The following is a 16,619-nucleotide window of genomic DNA, read 5'->3' on the forward strand; positions in this document are numbered from 1 at the left end:
AGAACTTCAGGGAAGTGCAGCTGGAAAGAGGAGAAAGGGTCAGGTGGAAACTGAAGGTGGATTCCAGATGAGATGTACATGAAAGCAGAGGGGACAGAGTCTATGTCACTCAAGAGCGACCAGGTGACTTGGTAGATGAATGACCTCTGATGTCGGGTGTTGCAGGATGGATGACAATGATCTTAATTCTGCAGTTGTGAGAATCAAGCGATGCTGAGGAGGACCAGGAGCTGTGCACGAGCTGCCCCACAAAAGATGTTGAGTGCTGAGGGGTCGGTGTAAGGCGGGAGCACCAACAGGCCTAGGCAAATGCAAACAATGCAGGAATTGAAGAAAAAGCAACGTCGGGGTGTCAGGGCAGGCCCGAGCAATCAAGTGAGCCCAAGAGAAGCAAAGGTGACCCTCAAATAGAGCCATAGGCCAGAGGCACTGGAGTTGCAAGCGGACCTCAAGCAGCTCACCAAAATATCCAGGCCACGCTGCACATGATATGGTGTTGCCCAAGATTCTGGTCACTGGCGATGCTCCAGGTGGGGGCTACTTAGAGCCCAAAGTTCTTCTTGGAAGGAAGCCAACAAGCCTTAGCAACTGCAAGTTGACGCGTTGCACAGTGGTTCGGTTATTGTAATCCCCACGAGGTATACTGCCCTCAAACTTGGCGAGAGGGCAGGGCAGGCCTCGGGAGCTGTGGAAAACTACCACCTGTGTTGCAGAACCTTTTGGAGTCTGGAGGCACTCAGGATCAGCACACCGGTTGACTTAGTTATGGTGCCTGCAAATGTAGGGGCGTTACTCCTTCACTCCAAGGGAGATTCCTTCAAGTGCCTTCGATGCTCACGTGCCTTGGGAGGTTCCGGTATGATTCACAGGCACAGACAGTGCAGCAGACTGAAAGGGAGACAAAGTCGGGCCAAACAAAGTCCAGCGAAGTCCAGAGTGCCCAGACGGTAGAAGTTGAAGTGGTGTCTGATCTGAATCTTGTGCAACAATGAATCTAGGGACCCACCCACATTTAAGCCCTTATGTAGCCTACGGAAAGGGTTGGGACGATTCAGGGGACACTCACAGGGGAGGGTCTGGACATTGGGGAGTGTACTCCCATGTCCTTTGTCCAGTTTTGTGCCAGAGCAGGAGCCAATGGCTCCCAGAACTGGTATGAGCTGGACTATGCATGAAGACACAAAATGTGCCCCTTAGGCAGATTGAGTGGCACTGGCAAGCCCACCCGCCCTACCCCAATACACTGAATCCTGTCTGGGAGGTGGTCACACCTCAATGTGACAGGATGCCTTTTGTTCTGCTTTCCTCTGCTCAAGTTTGTCTCAGCAGCAGGAGGGCAGAATCGTGTCTCCTGGTAGGCAGCAACCATTTTGAGCTGTCCAGGTCAAGAAGGTTGGTACCTGGAGCACTGAGAGCTTTCCAGTGCTTGGAATCATACCTCCCACACCATTAGAGTGTGGGAGGTATGATTCCAACATGTTTGATGCCAAACGTGATAGGATTTGTTGCAGCCATTTTAAAAATTTAATTGCGTAATTATGCGGTGCCCCTCTGTATGGCATATAGCTACTTAACTGACAACCGAGGAGAATGTGCTCAGTAGGCTGTATGGGTGTCTTGCTCATGCAGGGGCACCCTCTCACTAAGAGCCAAGGATTTCAAAGGCCGGCAATAGGGGTGACTTTTAGGTTCTGAGTAAAGTGACCCTAGATATAGGTAACCTATATCTTTAGTAAGTGGTGCTAGCACCAACTTACACAGGCTGCAATGGCAGGCCTATAGTTCCATTTTGCATGGTCTCCCATTGGGTGGAATAATGCATGCTTCAGCCCATGTCTGACCTCTGGGGTACCTATTCCCTGGGTACCATAGTACCATATACTAGGGACTTGTAAGGGTACCCCAGTATCCCATCTGGGATGTACCTAAGTACTTGTAATACCAATTTAAGGGAGAAAGCAGATAGACTGGGGTCCTGAATAGCAGGATCCCAGTCAGACTAGTCAAAAACAGCTTAGCACCAGGAAAAAAGTTGGGGTAACCATGCAGAAGGATCCTACCGACCTACAGTACTGACTTCTGAAACATAGTATCACAATTCACTAGCTATAATGCTGTGGAACTTGAGGACTCAGTCCTTCAAAATAGCCACCACCATCACTGAAAATGTGTGTCCAAGTATTCATTCAAAGTATAGTTTAGGTACTATTGTACGCTGAATTTGAAGCATTCCACCCACATGTTGGCTGAGCCATGGAAGTTGAGCCATGAATCCTGACAGATTGACATTTTCACCTGGATGCAGTTCACCTAATCTGTATGGCAAATTCCACACAGTTGTTGTTCTACGTGTCTTCAATCTTGTACTTGATGTGGAGGAGACATGCACAACTGAAATAGCCAAGCATCCCTGTAAGTGAAATTCTGAACAACGGAAGTGGATATCTCTGCTTTCACTATGCACATCTGCAAGTGGTAGGACATTAGGAGACAACATTCATCTATGCAAAACCACACACACCTGAATAACACTAACCATGCAAACAAAATGTCCAGCTATCACCCTGGGATCTACCCTCTTTCCCTTACACTTCTTGACCTTACAGATGTCAATTGCCACCTCAAGGCTCCAGAATGCAGCATAAGCCACTCAGGAGGAATAGGTATTTTACTAAGGAGGAGGAGGAGATATACTGTGTTGTTATCTTTGCTATAGAATGCTACAGGGGCTGCCAGATGCTGTGTCTCAAGAAATCCCTACTTCTTAGACAGGTATGCCTTACTGCACAATCACAACCATAATCTGAAGAGTTGTTCATCTTGATTGTAATAAATAAAAACTGCCAATGTTTGTATATGCTGAGGCACCTACTATTTACATATTACATATGAATAGGCCTTGAATACGTTTACCCATACTATGTCATCGTTTACTTTGCAAATCTTGTGCTTTCGGTTTTTTTTGCCTACTGCCATCACAATCTCTGCTGCTCCAGTGACTGCGCCGACATGTGGCCTGCCCACAGACAAGAGATGGATGCAAGAGCCTGGTAAGTTCACCTCAATGTCTCTGTGATTTGTCCAAGCACGTCTCCCTTTGCATAACTGTAAAAATAGTGAGAATAAAATTATCAAACAGAATGTGGTCCACGTGATCAGCTTGACTCAAAAACAGGTATAAAAGTAGACCTTGTTGGTACGCTGCCTGTATCCTTATGTCACAATATACTATCTCCAATTGTGCTACTTTATTGGTAAATATATAAATTTATGTCTCTCATCATCCACTCAATCCAACCATGTTCCAACTGCAGACAAGTAGTTGGTGACATACCCTTTAAACAGTAAATGACAATCTGTCACCTCATGTCAATGTCTATCTATACCTGTAGCTGTTAACCAAGAGAGAACTCTACGGATGTATATTTATTGCATACAATCAATGGTATCATACTCTCATAATATTTGGGATTGATATTTCAAAACTGGGTATGTCTCTCTCCTAATATATTTAGCGATACAAGTGCTTCTACGGTTCACACTATGTGCCATCCATCAGACATCCTGCCAGCAGCAATTCGTTATTCTACCATCTGTCAGTTAGGTATGTTTGTGACCAGAATACATACACTATGATCTAGTTGTAACTTATTCTTCCTGTTTTTCATTTCTAAAATAAAAAGGAATATCCCAAGCCTCTCTTTTACATTTATCAGCGTTGATAACATTTGAGTAACCTAACGCAGTTCTCCAAGTCATACTGTCAGAATTCTTACTTTTTCGCTACATATATATGCAACTGTTGCATCATGTGCGACATGCTCACAGACAACTTCCAGGGCAATCTGGACTTTTACACAGATTACTTACTACCCCATGCATTCAGTAAGACACATTTAATCACTCAGTTATGCAGTCAGTCACTCACCTAATAAATCATCTATTCAGATACTCATAAAACCCACTCCTACTTCAATACACCTTGGTATATATATATATATATATATATATATATATATATATATATATATATATATATATATATATATATATATATATATATATATATATATATATATATATATATATTTCACACAAAGAATTGCCCGCTGTAAGGAGGCCCACTCTGTCAACGATCTGCCATATCCGATGGAGCATGCAGCCTCGAAAATGCCTCTTTCCAAATGCTTTAGCCCTACGCGTTTCGGAACTGCTTCCTTGTTCACGGGCCATGCGCTGAATAAGGCAAATGAGCGACTTGTGAGTATTACTGCTTTTATTTCACCATTGAAGCCTTAATGGGCGTGGGTTATCAAATTGGACTGCATATACCAGCGCTCACTGGGGCAAGATAACCACGCCCATTAAGGCTTCAATGGTGAAATAAAAGCAGTAATACTCACAAGTCGCTCATTTGCCTTATTCAGCGCATGGCCCGTGAACAAGGAAGCAGTTCCGAAACGCGTAGGGCTAAAGCAATTGGAAAGAGGCGTTTTCGAGGCTGCATGCTCCATCGGATATGGCAGATCGTTGACAGAGTGGGCCTCCTTACAGCGGGCAATTCTTTGTGTGAAATATATATATATATATATATATATATATAAAAATATATATTTTACCTACTATATTTTACTTTGGCGCGAATTGATAAATCTTCGTAAAATTCTCAAAACAAATTCTTTGTTGAGATCAGCTCCTATGTTAAAAGTTTGGGGGTGAGTCGTCAAGGGGGGGCTGAGAAAAAGGGGGGTTACCAAAACGTGTTTTCTCCATGTTAATTTCTATAGGAAACTTTAGACAAGGCTACAGGTCGAACGGGTAAACGGAATTACCTCAAATTTGGCAGGGAGAAGGGTCTTGGCCTAGAAAGCACGCTATTTGGTGTAAATTCATTCAGTAGTTTTTGAGAAATTTCTAAATTTACAGATATCGTAATCGTAATAAGCTTTATTTCGATATAGAAACATATCATAAAAGCAGTACATCATAGCATAAAAACAATTTTAGCAGTAATCAAAAACAAAGCAACATACAATTCATTATTTTTAAAAAACATCTCATCGTTTATACGAGAAAAGCATTAAATAGATAAAAATAGAAGGGAACACTTTATTGGATCGTTAGTTGTTTCGCAGTTCTTATGCGCCAAGCCCAACCTAGGAATTTTGCCAAACAAATGGCAAAAAAGGGTCTAGCATCTGAAAGCAGTATTCTTATAGCTTCCAAATGTGAGCGAGTTCCCAGGCTCCCACAGAGAGGCTTCAACCACCTCCGTCTAGGGGCCACATAGGCTCTACACTCAAACAGCAAGTGGGCAACAGATTCAACTTTTAGCTCACAGAATGGACAGTAGGGTACAGTTTGCAGGGGTGGTTTCCAGGTAGAAGTAAACTGGCATAAAGGTAATACCCCGACCCTAAATTTAAAATACAGTGCTCTGTCGTGTGAACTACGGATCAGATCCAAATACGGTTCCCTATAGGGGATGTCTTTAACCATCAAGAAATTGGCAACAGATTTGGGATGATTTGTTTTGCCTACTCTCTCATTGTCCACCCTTGACCAATAGGCCTTCTTCAGTACTTGTTTTGGAGGTGCTGTTTTATTTTCCCACGCAGCTCCTAGACCCAGCATGTACAGAAGCCTCTTGACCTCCCAAAGCCAGGTGACCTTATGCCAACCTGGTAGGGCCAATAAATCTTTTAGGGCATCTGCATAGCTGTGGAGTTCGGGGACATTCCAAATTCTGGACCATAATAAAAGAGGGCGTAGTTTAGCTTGCTCACAGATCGGTCTAGTACCTGCGTCGAGCAAAAGGGGGATTGTGGGAGTGCTATGGGGTAACCTCATCAGATCTTTATGAAATTTATTTTCTAAGTGGGCCAAAGTATCCACTCTCTGAGTGCCCCAAAGTTCAGCGCCATACAGTGCTGCACTCACAACCCTACCTCTGTAAATATCAAGAAGTGCCCCAATAGGTTTTGTGGAGGAAGCACGCTTTTCTTTGAGCAAAGCACCAACAACCCTCTTATGGGTTAGAAACACTCTTTGATGATGTGCCTTCCAACTCATACTATCACTAAGACGTATGCCCAGATAGTCAAATTCTTTGACTCTTTCTCATGTGACAGAGTCTAAGGCGGGGGGTTTAACAGATTTCTTGGGGGGGTTGAGGACAAGAAATTTGGTTTTACCTATGTTTATGGCCAGTCCCTTGGTGTCACAGAAGGCCTTGAAGCTGGAGAGTAATGACTGTATATCCGCAGGTGATTTCGAAATCAGAAGGGTGTCGTCCGCAAACAGGAGCGTCGGGATTTTCCTTCCAGCCAGGGATGGTGCATCTGCAGGATGTTGGAGGAGGTGCTCCACCACTCCGTTGACGGAGAGCGAGAACAGAGTGGGGGCAAGCACACACCCCTGGCGGACGCCCCTGTCTACTGGGATACGCGGTGTTTTTTCTCCCTGGGCACCCCATCTGATTTGGGCAAAATTACTGTCATGAAATTTTATGAGCAAGGCCAGCAGGTAGGGAGGTAGACCTAACCCATCGAGGACCTTCCACAGTAATGCTCGTGGGACCAGGTCAAAGGCTGTTCTTAAGTCTATAAAGACTAGATATAAGCTGCCCCCTCCTAGCACCACTACTTTCCAATAAAGCATTAAAAGACGGAATGTCTGCTCGACGATGCCTGTCCCCGTTCTAAAACCCGCTTGAAAATCAGACAAAATCTGATTTTCATCCGCCCAGTGCAGTATCCTGCCCAATACCACTTTCCCCGCTACCTTTTGCGTCGAATCCAGCAGACTGATGGGGCGGTAATTAGCTGGGTCTTCCCTGCATCCTTTCTTAAAAATGGGGACAACTTCGGCGCCCCTCCATGAGTCAGGGAAAGACCCCCCTGACATAACCTCATTAAGAAGTGCAGCAATTAGTCTGCTCCAGAATAGGGGATTATTCTTTATGAGATCACCCGGGATCCCATCAGGACCTGCCGCTTTGTTAGGAACAATACACCTAATTGCCTTCTCTACTTCCAAGGTAGTGAAAGAGCCATCAATCGATGGGAAATTTGTGGGGCTGGGCAGTGGGACCAGATCTGATTGTGGTGGCCCTGTAGGAGCCGAATACAGTTGCGAAAAATGGGCAAACCAGGCATCACCAGGGATATTGCAAGTCAATTGTTGGTCGATGGGCTTTTCTCTAGATCTTAGCAAGTCCCAGAACCCCTTTGCATCTTTCCTTGTGCTCGCCTCCGTTAGTTCTCGCCAAAAATTGAAATCGTGTGCCTGCTTGGCCTCAGTCACGAATTTCCTATAAAGTTTCCTTGCAGACCTGATGTTGGCTTGATCTTTTTTTTTCACTGCAGCAATAAGATCACCCTTTGCAGTTCGACATTTGGAAGTAAACCACTTTTCTCTTGCTCTTGGAGCTCCTTTGGAAGCGGTTCTGGAGCTGGATTTGGGAATGATAAACAGCCCACTTAGTGCCGTTATAGTCTCTGTAAATAACGATAAGACCATCTTGCTGGTGGGATTTGTGGTGTCAAGCGAGGTTCTACCTCTGATATAATGATTCCGGCTTGTGTCATCCTTGCCTCATCTGCTGAGACTCTGGCCCATTTCAGACGCCTGCCACAGTTTGAGGGAAGAATCTCGTGTGTAGCTTTCCATGTGTGATCAGGAGTTTCTTGATTCCCAGTTTGCCAAGGAACAAAGATAGTTAGGGCAAGAGGGTTGTGGCCGCTATCACAGGTCTCTATGACCTCCATGTGGTGATGATATGGCCAGAGGTTATAGTTGAGCATGATGTAGTCAATTCTGGATGAGTGGCCCGTCCTATTGTATGTATGGGCACCCGTGGGATCCGATTTGGAACGACCATTCGTTGGTCTCAAATTGTGCTCCATACAGAGAGCGTTTATATCGATCGCTCTTTGCGTCCATTTAGGAATCGGTTCAAGGTTCAAGATGGGGATACCCCTCCTATTGTCCTCATCATGGGTATCCAGAATATCTTCTTTAGCTAAAGGCTCAAAACAGCAATTAAAATCGCCTGCTAGGAGGACAAGGGAATCAGCATCACAGGCAGCCAAGTTGTTACTTAAGCCTATTGGGTTTAAGGATGATGCTCCGCTCCTGTTGCCCCTTAGGTAGAGATTGAATAGTTCTAATTTCCTTCCCCCTTTGTAGTGTAGTGATATCCATTGAAGGTCAGGTGATTGAGTGGTCCTTTGGGATACACTAAGACCTAATGCTATGCTGATCCATATAAGAAGACCGCCGGACGGGCGTCCTTTAGATCCTTGGTGGTGGACAGCCGGGACAAAGAAGGTCGAAAAACCCACTCTATGTCTCGGTTCCTGGCACCAGGTTTCCTGTAGAAGACAAATGTCATAAGGTGCCAGGAAGTCATTCCATTCCGGGATATCAAGGTTGCGTGCAAGACCAGCCACATTCCAGCTTAGGATCTTCAGAAAAGGTTCACCAGATGTAAAGTTTTTGGGTGAATGGATAGGTAAGGGAGGGTTTATCCCAGCCGGTGTAGATGGTCTTGGGAGAATCTCAGTCTGAAGGAATACTGAGGTTGCGACTCTACCAAGCGGGTTAATCTCCACTAGTTCACTTTGGACAGGAGAAGGGGGGGTCAAGCAGGGTAGATCTGTCCTCATTTCCACTCTATTACAGTCTAGAGTAATCGTTTTGGTCGGCCCCATGTCACGGGGCAAGCTGTTCAGAAGCCCGCCGTGGCTAATTAGATGGCCGTGAGTTAGATTTCCAACGTTGTGTACATCCTGAAGTGTCGTTGCTTTCCCCAGTTGTGGGCAGACGGGGGACATAGAGAGTCAATCAACCTCCTCTAGGCCACCAAATCTGTTGTAGGTTGAGGGGCCATTCCAATGTAGGAGAGTATTCTTTTGCCTCATAGGATGAATATTCCATGGGTGCTGCTGTACCAATGACCAGTTGTTAGCTTGAGTGTGGACTTGCCGTGGAGGGTGAAAGTAGGATAGCGGCCTTGGTATGACTGAGGATTCTTCACTGGTTGGCCAGGAACAGATGTGGTGTGCCGTGTGTGGGTCCTCGAAAGCCACAACTACACAGTCCCCTGGCTTGGATTTCTTTGTTGGACCCACCCAGGGTGTTCTGCGGACCATCAATACTCGACTTCTTCTCCCATTGGGAATCGGCCTATTAACGTTGAGCCAATGCATAATCTTATTTTTCAATGACCAGTGGTTTTCGTATTGGTCAATATCGATCACAGGAACGCCTGTCAACACAACCACATAGTCATTGGCCTCTGGTGGAAGATCTATGTAGCCCCCTCTAAAATTATCTTTAGGACGAGGGCCCTGGGTTTCAACAGGATGAGGTCTGGGAGGAACTCCCAGATTTGAGTTTGCTGTTTGGAGCTTGGAGTTCGGTATAGGAACCTGGGGTTTGGAGGCCTGAGGTTTAGCAGTGGTGGAAATTTGGTCCACGGCCACCGTCCTCGGTTTAGGGACAGGCCTTGCAGCAACTGGAGCTGGAAGCGGGTGCTGTTCGGCTTGCAAGACAGGAGCTGACGGTAGTGGGTCAGTTGGGGGCAGGCCCTGATTTTCAAGACTTCTCAGGCCGAGAGTGGCCAGAGCAATAATGCTCTTCTCCATCTCGAGCAGATTGTTTTCTATCCTTGACAATCTTAAGTCAAGTGGTGAGAGAAGTTTTTTTAGTGTTTCCCAGACTTGATCTATAAATTCCTTATCATTCCTACCCAGGTCCTGTGACTGCGGGCCCTCATCTTCTAGAGTGATGGTAGGGGGTGTAACTAGACCCTCTCCCTTGCTTTGGCATGGTGGCTGTACACTCGGGAAACGCTCCGGTAAAGCATTACGTGCCGGGGCGTTAGTCAGTGTCAGATGGTGTGAATCTGCAACTTTTGCCTTCTTACGAGAATAGGCTGAGCGTGAGTGGCGTTTTCTTTTGGGTTGTATACCGCTAACGCAAGAAGTAATTGGGAATGCTTGGGGAGGTGGATTAAGGGTAGAACTCTGGGCATAAGAGGGAGCAGGGCAATTTGTCCCTTCTACAATAGGTGATTGCTCCAAGGGCGGGCTGGAGGTAGGAAGGATCGGGGGCTGGTGTACATCGACCTGAGTAATGATACTAATAGGGCGAACAGGACGCTCTGGAGTAACAGAAGAGGCTATATGGCCTAAGGAAGATTTTTTAGAGAGTGCAATTACTTGGGACAGCCTTCGTTCAGCTACTAGTTCTAGGGATACCCGGGTTTGAAGTTTAGATATTTCTTCATCTATGGCTATGTTTGTGCGGGTAATGAAATTTACAGATATCAATATTTTGGAATTCTGAAATCTGATTGGCACAAGCTTATTGCTGATTGGCTGCGAGTGGTTCAAGCGGTTGCAACTAGGAAGTGTTGGCTGCCATTTTGTGATTCCGTTGAAGTAAGGTGAAAAAAGGGGGAAATAAGAGGGTAGGAGCACTTTAACCTCTGTGGGGTGTTTAGGGTGTGCTATAGAGGTATTTACCCCTACCGATGTGTAATTCGTGGGCTACGGAAATGCAGTGAGGTATTGCATAGAGTCTGACTCAGGTAAGGTGAGCTGGTGCAGGACTCAGGGATTAAAGCGTGAGCCCAAATTGTATGCTGTGAAGTCATGTGCCATGGCCGCTGCACTACAGTTGTGCAAGTAGTGTCCGGATGTGTTTATAACTACTAGGACAAACTACTGACCCGTACTGGTCTGAAAGTCCTGGGGTACCCAAATTATGTGAGGTAGTGTCTAGAGTCTCATGCTGCTGAGGTGCTGCCAGAGTTGGTATTAAAGTGTGAGCCTAAACTGTGTGTCATATGCTGTGAAGTCATGTGCTCTGGCCGCTTTGCCCCATCTGTGCAAGTAGTGTCAGCATGTGGTTATGGCTACTTGGATGAACTTTTGTTTAGAACATTGTAGCGTGTGTATGGTGCTTAGGTGGTGTTGTATAGGGAGTGCGAAGGTAAATAAATATAGTATTTGTAAAGCGCAACTACTCACCCCTATGGGTAAGTAGAGCGGGGGATCAAAGCAAGAGTTCTGTGCCGCAAAGTGAGATGGTCTGGTCGCTGCGCCACAGCAGTGTGGAGAATACATTTTGGCGAGGGTTCAGGAGTTGGGGTTATAAGGCCCTAAAATAGAGGGTCTGAGTTGTAAGTTATAGGGTGGCTCTAAAAACAGCCTTTGTGATCATTAGTTGGAGCTACATATAAGTGTGGATACACAGCTTCAAGTTATTCAGCAAAACTCGGTTTCCCTGCTATGTGAAGTGTACTCCATCACTTCTGTATATATCCGCCATATCAAAACGTATGTTATTTATGTATATGGACCCCATTTTGTGGCCTCTGAGGTATGCAGGGACAGCTTTGTTGACTTTTTTCCGAGATTTTTCAATCTGAGGACAAAAATGTTTGGACAATTTCCACTTCTGTCTTTGGCATATATTGGAAAGTACGAAGACAGTTTGAGGCAAAAGTAACATCAATTGTCCAAAGGTGTCCTTCATAAGCATTTCCCAATCTACCCCAGTCAATGTGCTAAGGTCGTTTCCACCACAGTGCACAATCATGAGGTCAGAGTGTTGGAGATGCAAACAGGTTTTAACCAAAGGCAACAATTGGTGCCACTTCAATTCTCTCTGTCCAAACCATTTAATGTCCACATTTTGTAAACCTAGATCTAAGTCAATACGTCTCTGTTCTGCATACCTCTTGCACCAGACAACATAGCTATGTCCTACAATCCACAATAGCATTTTGAAGGTATGGCTGGAAGGTATGGAAAGATGTCTGTAGCTCATGCAGATCCTTCGTAGAATAAGAGAAATGTTTAAAAATAGGGAACTAGTTTCTTTTTGCATACAAAATGGTACCTGATTGGGAGATGAAAAGCGTTGTTTTTTAAAAGTAGGGTGCACATTCGTTTTGTGGAAAAGTATCTTTGTGATTGGTTAAGAAAAAGCAGTTTGAACGTAGAGCACATGTTATAGGATAACATTTGATCAACTCAACCACACCTGCTACTTGCATTTGGAATGCAGTGTTCGAACTTAAAAAAATTGTGAACTTTTAACCTGCACATGCAGTTAAATGTGCTCTGTGTAGTATTCCATTGCAAGGCATAGTAGAATGTTAGTATGTAATTCCACTAGAATCTAAGGGGCATATTATCAAGGAACGGTGTTAAAATTATTGCCGCTTTAGCGGCGGGCAATAATGGGCTTGATAATATGCCGTAGACACCAGAACATGGGCTTCTATTAAAATTCCCTACGGCATATTATCAAGCCCATTATCGCCGTTTTAGCTGCAGTTTCCTGCCGCTAAAGCGGCGATAATTTAAAAGCTGTTCCTTGATAATATGGCCCTCAGTATGTAATGTTAGAAAGTAGGGCTGTCATGCTGGGAACCTTGCGGAGTTTGTACACAGTGCTGGATTAGACGGTTGCTTTGCTGTCTGCTCCTGTTGGTGGTTGTTTCAGGTATTTTGTTTTCTTGTAATAAACCTACTTATTGGATCCAAAGCTGTCTGCCTCTTCACTACATAAATTTGGCGGCAAGTGGGAGAAGGCATAAAGAAGGCACCACTAACCAATATTTTTAACTTGCTTGCGTTGTGCTGAAGACCCGTTTTCTTCGTATAGCCGTTTCTACTCATGCCAGGGTCGTCGGCTCATTGAACTATGTCATCCGACTTCTGAAGGATATATATTTTTAGATTTTGCGCTTTCTCTGCTTCTTCACTACATTCTGGTTGATGTACTACACATATGTAAGTAGAGTTAGTATGCGTTTATACTAACAAATGCATCCTGGTAGTAGGGAGGGCGACCTCTCAGGAGCAGCTAATACAATGTCCCGGGGTGTGCATTCGCTGGACATTTGTGTTTGCTATTAGAGGGTGGTGCATGGCTTCCACCCTGTGATAGCAAATACTTATTTGACTACTTGAAGCGAGAGGAGGAAAACTTTGTATCGCTATAATAGAGGGGATGCAGATGCTAAAAATGGAGAGAAAAGAAAAAAAAAGCTGGGTCTCACCTGTTCTTTTAAATTAGGCCCCTGGTTGGTGAGTAATGTTCTGTGGCCAATCCAATTATTATATTGCGGGGTCTCTGTAGGACTGGGGATCTTAATGTCACATGTAAATTAGGCACGCAAGGGCACAGAGATGTTTCGCATCCTAGGGGACCGCCACCTTCCCGGGTATTGTATACTAATTGTTCAGGGGGTTCGAGAACAACTGAAGTCCGGGGATCGCCACACTCCGGGTCTTTTTTTAAATATGCGGGGAGGCCCTCGGCAGTCCCTGAAGTCTCTGTAGTCCTAGGCAGTGCCTTATTTGTTCTGTAATCTCACGGGCAGCACTTATGGTTTATAAAGTGATACACTCATAGAACTCTTTCAGTTGTCCAATTACCCAGTCTTCATTCGTCTAATAGTCAGTTAGATTATGTTTGGTAGGTGCACTCTATTATTAAATAAGGTTGTCCTTAAAATCTTCAATAAACAGATGATTTTCACAAAAAATAATAGACAAGTGTTATCAGAAAAAGAAGACCTATACACTCAGTTATTTATTAGAAAAAAGTAACCTTTATTAAAAAAGAAATAAACGTAACTTTGGTAGAACAGTATGATAAAAAACGTGGGTTGGACTCCAGTGGAAGCAGCGTAGGAAACCTGCAAGACAAAAATGAAACATAAGTATGTGTGCTATGTAGAAGAGGTAAAGAAAGGTAGTTCGAATGAAATGACCATACTGAGAATGGAAGGGAGGGGGAGTTGGTGGAAGGGAGATGGGGAGGGAGAGTCAAAAGAAGAGAGGGATGAGGAGACAGAGCGTCTGCCTATTGCACCCGGCCCTTAGTGTTTACCCTCCGTCACCTGTTTATTTAGGATGCTGGGGTCTGGGAGAAAGAGTGTGGTTCAGCAAGTCCTTAAAATAAATATATGAGCCCAGAGATTATGGTCCATATTATGAAGTAAGGGTGATAACATTATTGCCGCTTTAGCGGCAGGAAACTGCTGCTAAAGCGGCAGTAAGGGGTTCATAATATGCCCTTGTGAATTTCCTTAGAAGCCCAGGTTCTGGTGTGAACCTGGGCTTCTATGGGAATTCACAAGGGCATATTATCAACTCCTTATATCGTCGCTTTAGTGGCAGTTTCCTGTTGCTAAAGTGGTGATAATGTTATCGCCATCTTTGATAATATAGGCCTACATTATTAGCTACAGGAAAATATCTTGCATACACCTGTGCACCAAGGGTGCTGCACCCCAACCCCTTCCCTCACACTGTGCTCAATTGTAGGTCTTGCACACCGAAGCTTCACTGCTCACCTGCCACCATTTATGTGTCCCACAACACCTTTGGTGCAAGCTCCTAGTCCGGGGTACTTTTGTACAGTAGACCAGATCTCTGGTCAGGGATGGTGTCTTGATACCACAATGGAAGGTGTCAGAATATCAGGGCTAAACAACTAAACAAGTGCCAATACTGTTATCTCTAATTAACCATGCTGGAATTATCCACAAAAAGAATGAAACTTAGTGTGAGTACAAGACTTAGGAATCAGTGTGACTGAATCACTTTTTTATTTTTCATATAATTTTACAATATTTGTTGGTTAAATTGCACCAATTTTCACAATTAACACAGAAGGAGCAATACAAAATGCAATTTCGTAATCAAACACTTCATCCTTTGCTTACATACATCACACATTCCATTCTCACACTCTCACACATACCCAACAAACATACTTTATTTACAATTTATTATACAATGATACATATAATTGTCACCATAGACAGTAATTTGTTTGATTTTGGAAATTTATATCACATGTGTGATTATTTTTGAAGAATCTTATGGTGTAGAAAAACGGTCTACGCGTTTCGATCCCCAATTGAGTGTGGGGTTCTCATCAGGACCTCTTAGCTTACTACTGGAAGGTGCCCTAATTCGTTAAATACCCAGCGAAAACAAATCACTTCAGGGTGCCCGTATTATGTACAGGAATTTTTGGGTGTTTGTATTCCTCTGTGCATTCGAGGTACCAATACTTGATTATGGGACCTTCGTTGGTGGAGCGCGCTCTGTCACCCAGCCTGTCTTTTTCAATGGGGTGTTGATTTGATGGAGAATATCAGGGCATCATTGCGGGGTCATCTGCCGCTCCGCCCTTCATGTGGCAATCAATTGAATTACTGAAAAGGGAGAAATAATTTAATAGTGGAAACTTCTGGAGGTAAATGAAGATTTATTTCAAGTTTGATAGAAAACAGGAGTTGAGTGCATCCTTCGTTTTTGAAGTACGATCTACGAACTGTTAGTGGTAATTATGGCTCAAAGAGGAGTTGGAGTGCAGGAGAATACACAAGGTTAAATAATAATATGTTATGCCTGTGCATGTATACTTAGTAAGGAGCTCACTACAGTGTCCTAAAAGACAACGCCACATGTTTGTAGGGCAACGCTGACCGCTGGCTCAGGCCTACAGTATGGTCCAGTAGGTCCTTAAAATTAGACCGATGTGACTGAATGAGGTCAGAGATCACATTATTATGTACTGCAACATTACTTTTTCGCACGTGCGCTCTCAGGGTGATGCACCCCACCCCTGCCGCAGAACCGCCCTCAGCAGGTGTCTGAGGGCAGCGCTGCCCGTAGGCTCAGGCCAACCTTATGATATGGCTTTTGTAGTTTGGTTTGCCCTGTTCCCATCATGCACTGGGACAGGAACAGACTAATTTGCATACAGCCAGGTTCTGAAACTGGGATGGTGCAGTGAGCTAAAAAACGGTGTTGGATCTAGCCCTGATCTCTTGACTGGGTGAGAGCTTTCTGCTTAATTCAGAGACTCTGTCCCTCACCACCCCTTGTTGTAAATATTTTTGTCCACCCTAAGCGTGGAAGGGTATTCTCAGATGTGAGACCCTTGCTCATTGCACCATCAGGATTCAAGCAAACCGGGCCGAAGACGGCTGTAATGCCAGAAACCGGTCCCCGGGAGCTTGTTTCCTTCCCAGTGTAAGAATTGGCTTTTGTAGTTTGGTTTGCCCTGTTCCCATCATGCACTGGGACAGGAACAGACTAATTTGCATACAGCCAGGTTCTGAAACTGGGATGGTGCAGTGAGCTAAAAAACGGTGTTGGATCTAGCCCTGATCTCTTGACTGGGTGAGAGCTTTCTGCTTAATTCAGAGACTCTGTCCCTCACCACCCATTGTTGTAAATATTTTTGTCCACCCTAAGCGTGGAAGGGTATTCTCAGATGTGAGACCCTTGCTCATTGCACCATCAGGATTCAAGCAAACCGGGCCGAAGACGGCTGTAATGCCAGAAACCGGTCCCCGGGAGCTTGTTTCCTTCCCAGTGTAAGAATTGGCTTTTGTAGTTTGGTTTGCCCTGTTCCCATCATGCACTGGGACAGGAACAGACTAATTTGCATACAGCCAGGTTCTGAAACTGGGATGGTGCAGTGAGCTAAAAAACGGTGTTGGATCTAGCCCTGATCTCTTGACTGGGTGAGAGCTTTCTGCTTAATTCAGAGACTCTGTCCCTCACCACCCC

At 44.7% G+C, this 16,619-nt stretch overlaps 1 long non-coding RNA gene across 2 annotated transcripts in view; it reads left to right on the plus strand.

Annotated features, from left to right (window-relative positions):
* The window catches only part of LOC147750782 (uncharacterized), a 248,054-nt gene that overhangs the window by 85,122 nt on the left and 146,313 nt on the right, over positions 1 to 16,619 (plus strand). For both annotated transcript variants that reach the window (XR_015299859.1, XR_015299861.1), the window contains exon 3: positions 2,997 to 3,050. This is a non-coding gene — a long non-coding RNA (uncharacterized LOC147750782). The remainder of the gene's footprint in view (positions 1 to 2,996; positions 3,051 to 16,619) is intronic.

This window comes from Lissotriton vulgaris, chromosome 1_1 (genome assembly GCF_964263255.1).
Source record: "Lissotriton vulgaris chromosome 1_1, aLisVul1.2, whole genome shotgun sequence".
NCBI classification, from domain to species: domain Eukaryota; kingdom Metazoa; phylum Chordata; class Amphibia; order Caudata; family Salamandridae; genus Lissotriton; species Lissotriton vulgaris.